Genomic DNA, 12,015 nt, shown 5'->3' with positions numbered 1-12,015 from the left:
CTTTTTTCAAGTTAGACTTCACCTTTTTCCTAGCCAAACTGTCAGTTTTCTTATTTTCTTTTGCAATGAAGATGACTTGAAAAAGGAAATGAGCATATGACCCCCCATAGTTTCTTTGTTGAACCAATAGTGCACGCCAAAACGATACATAGAGGAACATAGGAACCTTATTATTAGTTATCACAAAAAAGGAATGCAGAGATTGGTCAATAAGCATTAGTGCACTACAAAAAAAGATGGTTTCACCTACATGTGGAACATATAACATCGGCTTTTACCAACTTTCGAAGCCAAATGTCGACAAGTATGAATTTTCGCCGATGTACAGCAGAGAACATTGGTTAAAAAGCAGTCCTCCCTGATGCATAGAGCTATATTGTCGTTGAAGTTGAACCTTTGCCGACGTCCGGTGTTGGGCATTGGAAAAAGAGAAAAAAAAAAGTAGTCAGTTTTACCGACGTGTTACGGTTCTCACATCGTTGAAACTTTTCACCGCTGAAGATTACCAACATGCACTTGAGGGCATTGGTAAAAAGTATATGTATTGATTTAGTTTTTACAAACACGTGACTTTCCTTGAGTTGTTGAAATGTATCTTCATTGGAACATTATCAACATGAGCATCACACATCAATAAAACTTTACTTTGATCAACATGTTGACTCCTAGAGAAAAGCAAACTCGTATAGGATTTGGAAGACTGGAGCAATGAGATAGGTAGGTACGGTGACTCGTTTGGCAGTTAAATATGGTTCCATTTGACAATATTCGATCCACTAGACTGATGTCATCGTCGTCATGAGGCAGATTAGCAAATCACATTCTTAGATAGATCAGATATTCTTTTTTGAGGAAATATAATCGAAGTGCAAGTCATCATCATATAACAAATTTACAAAGATTTACGAAAATGAGTTTTTTAATACAGTTGTTTCATATAAAAAATTTATGTGGGTGGACTGACAAAAGCTTTGGTTTGTTACTTGAGTTGTTAATGGAAACATTTTCTATAAGGGGTAGAACTGTCAAAGTCAGTTTATGAGGCAACGAAGATCATTAGAGAGTTGGGGTTTGATTACCAAAAAATTGATATGTATGTCCAAATAATTGATATGTATCCAAATAATTGTATCTATTCAGGAATGAAGACACAACGAAAGATACATGTGATACTTTACGATGGAAGGAAAATGATGATGAACAGATGATGACAAAGGCCAGTAAGCATCAAAGGACATCAATGAAGACTCTATGATATTTTCCCTAACTGTACGGTTAAAGAAAATGCTCACGATGACTAAAGTTGCAAAACATATAATATGGCACAGTGATCAATGTGTAAAAAATAGAATCCTTAAACATCCAACAGATGGTGCAGCATGGAAGAACTTTGACGAGATGCCGCATGGAAGAACTTTGACGAGATGCCGCATGGAAGAACTTTGACGAGATGCACCCATCATTTGCATTTGAAGTTCAAATTGTACTCTTGGGTTTGACTAGTGATGGATTCAACCCATTTGTAAATTTAAGTTCAACCTACAACATATTGCCTGTGATACTGGAGATATATAATTTGTCATCTTGGATGTGCATGAAACAATAATATATGTTGTTGTCATTAATCATCTTAGGACCAATGACTCCAAACACAAATGGCATGAATATATGTCTACAACCATTGGTCGATGATTGAATTTGTTATGGGCGGAAAGAGTACATGTATTTGACTTTCATAGACCATGCATGATTTTTCGAGATATGCATATATATCAGGCTGTAATACAAAGAGTAAAATAGTCTGTCCACATCTGTTATAAAGATATAGGTAGTTGCAGACTAAAACATAGCAAAAAGATGTATTATAATATAAGTTCAGACATTTATTATACATATACATTTGGTTCTTGAATGTGTAACTATTTCATTGTTTTGTTTGATAGATGAAAAATGTAAACAAGTATGTTGTGTATGTATTTCTGATTTTCGAAAAAAATGTTATACTCAGATAGGGAAAAAAAATTAAAAGACTTTTACCAATGCATAAATTTGTGCTGATAGAGTAATAGCAACGTTAGGCCGACGACGGTTAAAGTTTTCCCAACATCCAAGTAATTGTTGATAAAAATATTTGCCAACCTCTAGGTCCATTGTCGGTATAAGGTTTTACCGACATCCTTTAAGATGTCAAAAATAATATATTATTATCGATGTGGTTAGATGTCAGTAATAGTCAATATTTACCTACGTGTTGATCGCATTAGTGATAGCCTACACCGACGTGCTGGTCTAGTGTGTCATAATGATTTTTACTGACACTCTCTCTGCCAACAATATCACAAAACATCAGTAAAACCATTATTGACGCATGTCTTAGTTTCACCGACATTTTCTGGTCGTTGGTAATACATAGTTTTTTTGTAGTGGTACTATCACATATGACTGGAGATGCCAATGATTGATCAATTGAGTAAAATATTTTCATTTTTGAATCAAATAGAGATCAAGGTTTGATAGACCTACAAATTGCAGCCTACCCAACTCTGGTTTTTGTATTTATATCAAGTTTCTCCCAAAAAAATAATACCATGGGCTTTGATCATGTCTTTGATGATTGCTTAACTTTGACCCGTTATGGCAGACTCATAAACAAAACCAGTGGTCATCATACTTCTCACATCTAAAATAAAAACATGCATAAAAAAATTAAGATGACATGCAAATATAGCTTATTTAAGGCATTGATAAGATAGCAAATCAAATTTTACAAACTAATTTTTTTCTACAATTATTGATAATTAACTTCCCTAATTTTTTATCATTGTTTGCAATCAGTCAAATTTTTTAAAGGTCTCTACATATATTAACAATACATAGAACCACAGTCAAATCAAACATAAGAACTAAAAAGTGATTTATGATGCATTAATTAAAAAGAAATACTATTAAGAAAATGGAAACTACTAATAAGTTATTTCTCTCTCGTGCCCTGCCTAAGGGCATGCTAGCCTGGCCAGCATGCCCGGCCAATGGCCAAGTGCACCCTGCACAAGGGCGTGCTGCACAATGGCACATTGGTCAATTTTCACCATTTGCATGCCAAGAATCTCTAGAATATTGGCATGGAGGGTGATGGTCATAAGTTTGTTTTATGGACATAAGATTGATCTTGAAATAACAAATGAATGTGAGAAGAATTCATATATGAATTTCAACACTCAAAGTTCATTTACAGAAAAAGTGAATCATGGATGAGTTATTATTGTAGGAAGAGTTTTTTGTTGTTGCTCCTTCCATGATTTTATTTGAGTTTCTGTTGTTTCAGCACATGAAAGTGTAACAGTTTCCTCATTTTAAGTATAGACACAACTTACTCTACTTGTATGTTGGTTTTAATATGAGTTTTATCATTATTGTTGTGTTATGGCCTAGGGTTTTGCTTCATGTGTATAGGTTAGATTACTAAAATAGGCTGATGCAATGGAGGATTATTATTGTGGTGTTCTGCCCGAGGCTTCATGTGCATGTGTTAGATTATAGAAAGATAGGATATTCTCACTCACCAAGATGGCTAAGGGAATATTTTCAGTGTACCCACCACCACCACCCTAAGCCAATGCATTTAGAAGTTGTGTTGCTTCTTCATAAGAGAGAGAGAGAGAGAGAGTAAGGAACATGGGTAGAAGGAAAGACAAATCATGAAATTACGGGGAAAAGAAGTGGTTTTTTGCTATCTCGAGTATTGATTTTCATGGTTCTAGTTTATCATCTGTGAATTGTCAATTTGCTTTGTACAAAAAGGTGATTCTTCCAAGTGGTATAAAAAGAATGTTCTTCATTGGGGCAGATTAATAGCTACGAAATGAGAGTAAATAAAATTTTGCATTCTAATGATTTCTTTTATTTCAAATTGAGGGGCCTAAATGTTTGTTACCGGTAGCTATTAGATGAGCATGTTGTTGTAGTTATCCATTTTTTTTTAACTAAGTGAAAGGATTGAGCTAATCCACTCAGATCCATGATAGAGAAAAATTTATTATGATAGTTATTGTTTATTTTATTGTTGTAATGCCTACTGCTAGCAAAAATATTACATCAAAATGTGCACTAGTGTGTTACCCATCAAGTTTCCATACATTGAATAGTTGTTTTTGATGCTCTCGATGTGCTTCAAAAGGTTGTTTTCTTTAATAAATTCATATATATTGTACTTTCTAACTCTATCTTAGTTCTTATGGTGATTTTTATTTTTGTGTATTTGATGCATTAGTTCTTGCATTATTGAGTATCATGAAAATCTTTATGATACACACACACACACACACACACACACACACATCACATGCACGCACACACATACTTACACACATATATATACATATGTGTGTATGTGTGTGAAGAGAGGGGGAGATTTGAGAGAGATATGATGGAGATGTGTAGGCATGACAATTGTGGACTTCAAGTAGATATTTTGATACATTTTGTATATGATGCAAATGCTTATAATTGTAGATTTGGTATGTTTAATCATGACATAATAAAGAGGTGAGAACCTTATGTTGACTAAAATGCAAAAGGACTATTTAGTCCATATTTTGCTAGAACAAACTTGCATTCCTAGTAAGAAATAAGGAGAGCCATGGAGGCCAAGGCACACATTGTTATTGGCTGAACACTTTGGATAAACTTCTATAAAGGATAGGATTAAAAACAAAGAAGTTGCAAAACCGAATTTATTAATATGTAAGCAAATGTTGAACACAAATGGATTTGGCTGAAACACTCTCCAAAAATGCATTGACATTGAACCTAGTGTATGAAAAGAGTATGTCAAGATATGTAGAATAAATTTATAGATTATATCATGGTCTAAAGTTGTTGACTTTTTGTCTCATCACGACTATACAATATCTTTCCAAAATACTTGGATAGGAAAAAGTACAAGATCAGAGACAAATTTTTGGCAATTTGACCACTAATGGAAAATGACAAAGCTACATGCAATATCATGTCCTTAAATGAAGAAAGTGAACCTTTGCTTAGTACACTTGGATCCCATCCCATTCATTTGAATAATGCTTAGTACACTTGGATCCCATCCCATTCATTTGAATAATTTGATACCAATCAATCATCTGCACAAATGGTGAATGATGAGACCCATTACGATCTCCAACAGCTGCAACTCTAACCTCACATGAGACTACCATATCAAGTAATAGAATTGTACATAGAGCAAAAAGAGTCAAGACAATATAACAAACATTATTACCAATTGTTACAATCTATCATTGATTATATGCTTTCAATGTCACAAAAGTCTAGAGCTAATCAATATGTTGCTTGTTGCAACATTTTACATGAATTAGTGACATTTGGACATATTCACGAGAACACACATACCAAATCTATTTCTTTGTTAGTAGATGTTAACGATCCCATGGTGTTTAGGAAAATTCCACTTCACCTACAGGTGTCATGGTTGCTTCCTAAACTTGCTAAATATTAGGATTAACTCATTGTAAAATTAGAAGCGCGATCAAGTTGCAAAAGTGAAGGATTTCTAATATGTAATTGCTTTATTATTGATTACAATACTATCCACTTGATTCATATAGTAATTGATTACTTGATTGATTGTATATGCATTGTTGGTTGATATTGTGTGCATTATTGGTTTTATTTATTTGAAACTTTTGGATTCCATCATATATGCTTTTAATTATTTGTAACAAATGGATTCAATCATGTTTCTTATTTATTTATAAACTTTTCTTCCCACATACATGGTTGAAATGCGATCAATACATATTTGTCATACAATTTGTAGTTTAGTAGATATGGTTGATGTAAACATGTATGATGATGGTCATGAACAAAGAATGCATCTTGTGATTTCTATGGTAATATTCATCTTTTTTTGTCAAGACACTTATTTCATTGTGGGCAAATCGTACATCCATATAGAAATGTTGGATCTCTTTTTATTTACAATATCATTCATTGCTATCTGAGGAATTGCTTAAACATATTGTTCATGAACAAATGCACATATAATAATACTTTGAGAGCTTGAAATGCATTAAAGGATGCTCATGACATTAGTGTATATAAGCAAGTAGCCATATTTCTCGTAATTGTTGGATAGAAAATCGTAATCATGCAAAATGTATTTCAACAAACAAGACAAATGCTAAATGTGCCAATTTTGTAATGCAAGCAGTTTGTTTATTTGAACAAAATTATATATGGTGATTTGACAATAACATTTCATCAAAAATTTGAAGTCCTCATTGTTTTTATCCATATTTACAAGTAATTTCACAACATACATTTGTTTTTCACAACAATAATGTACTAAACATCTAACCTTCATAATTGCATGTAGGATTGTTTAAGTGCTATTGATTTACTCATATACCTACATGGGTACCAACATCAAAACAAGTAAGGTTTCACAATAGAAAAGGAGTTCCCTCTCAAAATGTATTAGTTATAGTTGCATTTGGTATGTGATTCCACTATATAATGGTAGGGCGAGAAGGCAATTCAACTGACTCAAAAGTGTTGTACAATGCACTTGATCATTCTTTCGAGCTTCTGTGATATATCAGGGCAAGTGTATGATTTGTTTGGCAATGTTTCTATATATCTGACACTAATAACAAAGTTTGCATAAGTACATAATATTTGTTTGAACAATTTGACCTATAAGAAAATATTATCTTGTAGATGATGATCATCCAAATATTGTCAGTTTGTTAACACTTTATCAAGGTCATTTTTATCATTTGTCAAAACTTAAGACATATGGAGCATGCTCAATTGGAATTGTAGAAAAATTAATTAAGTATATGTTTTCATCACTTTGAATAATAGTAGAAAGAACATTTGACTTGTTGAAAGGACAATTCCCAATGCTTAAAATGCAAGTGGAATATCCATTCAAAAAACAAGTTCAGATTGTTTTAACTACACTCATATTGCATAATTTTATCATTGAACACAATCCAAGTGATGAGCAAGCAATTTGATGAGGAACAACGACCTCTACATGGCAATGTTTCAACATTCTTAAGTGCACCTAAAATTGTTGTTCAAACAATTTCAACATGGAAGCAACAATTTATTGAAAACAACTATAACAATACAAATGTATACATATTATCAACATAGTAAGTTTGTACTTTATGTATTCTAGTCTTCTTTTTCAAGTTGTATCATAGGTGTGCCTTAGCACTTGTGTTTCTTGTGTTATTTTGTGTTTTAATGATCTCATAGCATTATTTTTTATTGTGTTTTATGCATGCATATATTTGACATTATCTCATCTTTTATGGAGCCTTGTAGATAAAACATTGTCAAAAGTACCATGTGTATCTAAAGACATATATAATAGTTTGGAGCATTGCCAACCATTGGTCTACCGATACAATGGCACCATGTTTAGGAAATTTTATACCTTAGAAATCACCTAAAATTGTATTTGAAGAAGAAGAGAAAAAATATAGTCTACCTAAAGAGTCTTAGTCTGACCAAATGGGTCTATGTTGATGGTGGATCCGTTTTCTATAATAGATTTCTTTTTGTGTTGGATCTGTATCCGTTGAACTAAGAGACTATTTAGGACTAGCCTATCCTTGACCACATATTGACACACTAATCCATATGGTTCATTTTGAGGTGATCCCCTTTCTTTGGACATTGATATATTATTGACACGTGATTGTGTAATGTTCAACTTTTGTTTTGCTTATAATGTTCAAGTATAACTTCCTTATATGATAGTTCTGAATCTAAATTCGGTTTGATGTGAATGCCTATTACATGGTTGTTATTATATGGAGCCTATTACAAGGTTGTTATTATATGGAGCCTATTACAAGGTTGTTATTATATGAATGTTTATGTGATAATGCGTTGATTTGTTAATCTTACAACAAGACTTTATGCAAATCAATGATGAAAAATTCAATTGAGTGAGTCTCGGTCTTATTTTTTATTTTCAATTAATAAAGGAAATCATTATGTGCCATAAGATCAGATAGAAATAAACAACTTTATTTTTGATGACATGATGATATATGATATCATCCATCGATGATTTGACCATGAACAATTGTTGAACGGAAATTGAAATGCAATAGGTGAAAAATGAAGGCTGTATATCCCCTTTTCACAAGCAACCATATAACAGATTTTTTTTCTTTTCTTACCCGGTTCCTTGTAATGTTTCTCGAGTGGACATCTCTTGCTTATTGGTGAATTAAACTGCTTAACTTTTCATTTATATGGTGACCTATATTCTAGTTCTCATTTGTGGGTTGGTTACATGAGCCTTTATAGTGAATGCCATTAATTTAGCTTCATGTTTTTCATGAGTGGCTCCAAGCTTAAGATGTTTGTTGGTCTAATATGTGCCACTTACCACCAAGGGCTGTTTTGACAACTTCCTCCGTTTTGGTGATTTTCAACTGGATTAGTTTTCTTAAGAATGGATATTTCAGAGTTGGGTCTCTTGGTTCACCAAATTGGTAGTAGAATTTAGCTAGATAACTTACAATTGAGACCACATGAATGAGTTTAATTTGTTATAAATGATATATGGAATGGAGATGATCCCATCCAAATAGGCTGATCTGCTAGTATGGCCAAAATTATGCAAATGTAACTTTGATTTATGATAAATTTAATATGTGAAAGAAAATGGAAATTTACACAACTTTGAATAGCCTATTTTTTGGATGTAGAAATAATTTTTAATATTTTTCAAATAAACATGTTTAAAATAAAAGTAATTCTAAATAATTGTATGGCTTGCTAGCTTATTTTTCAATTTTTTGTAAAACTATTTAAATAAAAGTAAAGAAAGCAAAATTTGTGTGATTATTAAAAAGCAAATTAAAAATAACATTGTAATTGTTCCCTTGTGTCGTTATTTGTACAATCTTTCTTTTGTTTATAGGGTCCATGGTCGTATGTCTATTCACTTGTAAGGGAGTACCCTTTCACTGGTCCAAGTATCATATTTGGGATTCTTTGTTTAGAGTGCTTAGCATGAGGATCTTTGTATGCACCTTCAGACGCCCTTGTAAGTAAAGTTAAGTCAATATTTTTGCTTACCTTCTATTGTGATGTACTACTTTTCAAAGTGAATGAAACAACTCATTGCAAGTTCTTTCCTGTCCTTGTATACTTTGTTTTCTTTATATACTCGTCTGCCCCTTTAGGCTTGCAGCAAATTGAAGGACCATTACACCACATGGACCAAAGAACAGTCAGCCCGTGGCAACTAGTATCAAAGTCATGTTGGATTTAAGATAGGGAAGCAGTTGGAGGGTCACTGTAGAGTAACACACCGGCAAGTGGTGATTGAGAAGGATGTCCTAGCGACTCAATGTAATCTACAAAGCACCAAAGGGCAAGGTAGTGGTCCATTCTAATGATGTGGTCTTACCTTGTAATTGGGGAGACCTAGCCGAAACAATGAACAAGCTAGTTGTCAAAGTAACCACATATGATGAAGCATTGGGCAACGCATTTGAGTCAATCGAGGAATAGAAGGACGAAATGAAGACTAAGCATGGGCATCTACCCGACGGGTACTCGGCCCAATCGGGCCTAGGCCCAGGTCGGCTTGATAGGGACCGATTTGGCTCGATTAATTTTTATATTATTTTTATTTAATAATAATATATATTTTATTATTTAAAATATATTTAATATTCATTCTTGATATTTAAAAAAATATTTTTTATTTTAATCGGGCCAGACTCGAGCTCGAGCTCGAGCTCGAGTTTCAAGCATCAAGTTGGGCCCAAGCTCGTGTTTTGGGCATCGACCCAACCCAATACCCAGGCCTAATGAAGACTATGTAAGAACAGACTACAGAACTTATGGCCATGAACAAATGACTTGCTAACATAGTGGTCATGTGACAGGCTGAAGTTAAAGAACTTTAGGCAAAGAGCCGTACTTTATAGCATTGTGTTTTAATAAGTGGCGGTGATGATTGATCAACAAAGGTCAACATTCAAAGTCCAGCAAAGTATAATGGTAACGAAATAGTTGTTGATTGACAATTTTTTGTTCCAAGTGAATAGTACCTAGATCTATAAAGCATTGTAGAAGATGACCTTCAGGTCAAAACTACAACGATGTTGCTAGAGGGTGATGTAGTTTTGTGGTGGAGGTAAAATCACTTAACATTCAAAAAAGAGATCTGCAAAGTAGATACATGCAATGACTTTCAACGGGAATTGAAGAGTTACTTCATACCCTCGAATGCAAGATGGTAGGCATATCAAATGGTGGGTGAAGAGTATCTGAGGACTTACTAGAAGCTCATGTTAGATGTACCAATGTGCTGGAAGGGGATAAACTCGATTGGTTTGCAATAGGACTTCGACCTTAAAGTCAAGCCAAAGTGGAAAAAGGTAGTCTGGAGACCTTGGTAGCATAGTGTTTGGCTGGTACCTAACATAAAAAACTACACTAATACATTCAAACCCTCGAAGAAATCTGACTACGGAGAAAAGAAAGATGACCAATGAGACAACAAAGGTGAATTGCCAAACCGACACAATACGAGTAGGAACTTTTCTTTCGCAAGAACAACAATAACCAGACTAAAATGGTGACTAGCTGGTTCAATGGAGATAGGCACATGGCTAGACAATGTTTGAAGCGGCTTCTAAAAGACAATAGGTAGGTCAATGATGCAAAACCTACCAAGGGGTGAGGTCAAAGAAGGCAGTGGTAAATAGGGGCCATTCAAATGTTCGACATTATCCAAAGTTGAGCGATGTCAAGCATGATGGTGAATAAAGAACTGATGTACTTAGTTATCACTATGAAGGAAAACTCTACTACAGCTATGGTATACTCAAGGGAAACACACAACTTTATTTCGAAAGAAGAGAAATAAAGATTAGGTTTGAAGCCTGAGCCTAAACATAGAACCCTAAAGATAGTGAACTCTGTGGCCAGACCCATTCTTGGAGAAGCAAAGGGTATAGCCATACAGATTAAAAGTTGGGTTGACACTACAAACTTATCACTTGCTCATCTAGATGATTTCAAGGTAATTCTTAGTATATAATTCATTCGAAGCTACAAATGTTATGATCTTGGTGAAATTCAACTCCTTGACGCTGATGGGGTCAGACTCTCTGCATACAGTGCTCTTTCAGTGGAAGTCGCTCTCCATGTTACTAACCATGCAGCTAAAGAAAGACATGTGGTGGGGAGAGCAGATGTTTTTTGCGGCCATGCACATCGAAAAAGAAGTCAAGCCAATTGCCTTCCCACCAAGCCTAGTTCCTTTTCTGACAGAGTTCTAAGGAGTAATGTCCCCCCCCAACTACCAAGGCATCCACCGTTAAGGTATGAAGTTGATCATCAAATTGAAATGGTCCCTAAGGCTAGACCCCTGACCATGGGTCCTTATCATATGAGACCAATTGAATTACAAGATCTGTGAAAGCAGCTTGATGAGATGTTGGAAACATAAATCATCTTACCTTAAAGGGCACCATTTGAAGCCCAGTAATGTTCCATATGAAGTATGATGGCTCAAAGCAACTCTATGTGGACTATCATGCATTGAACAATGTAACATTCAAGAACAAATATCCTATGCCTCTTATTGTCAACTTGTTCGATCAGTTGCGCAATGCATGAATCTTTTCAAAGTTGCACTTTTGTTCAAATTACTGGCAGGTTAGAATTGTAGAAAGTGATGAACCAAAGACTACTTGTATCACCTGTTATAGAGCTTATGAATTCTTAGTCATATCATTCGGGTTGACCAATGCCCAATGACCTTTTCAACATTGATGAACAAGTTCTTCTACCCATACACTGGTAAGTTTATTGTGATTTATCTTGACGATGTAGAGGTCTTTAATGGCAGCGGAAAGTTCAGTCAGTCACTTGTAGGTGATGTTTTAAGTGTTGAAGGAGAATGATACATATGTAAAAAGAAGATAAGTGTTTGTATGCCCAACAAGAGAT

The sequence above is a fragment of the Nymphaea colorata genome, chromosome 13 (assembly GCF_008831285.2).
Source record: "Nymphaea colorata isolate Beijing-Zhang1983 chromosome 13, ASM883128v2, whole genome shotgun sequence".
Lineage (NCBI taxonomy): Eukaryota > Viridiplantae > Streptophyta > Magnoliopsida > Nymphaeales > Nymphaeaceae > Nymphaea > Nymphaea colorata.
Note: the sequence above shows the minus strand (reverse complement) of the source record.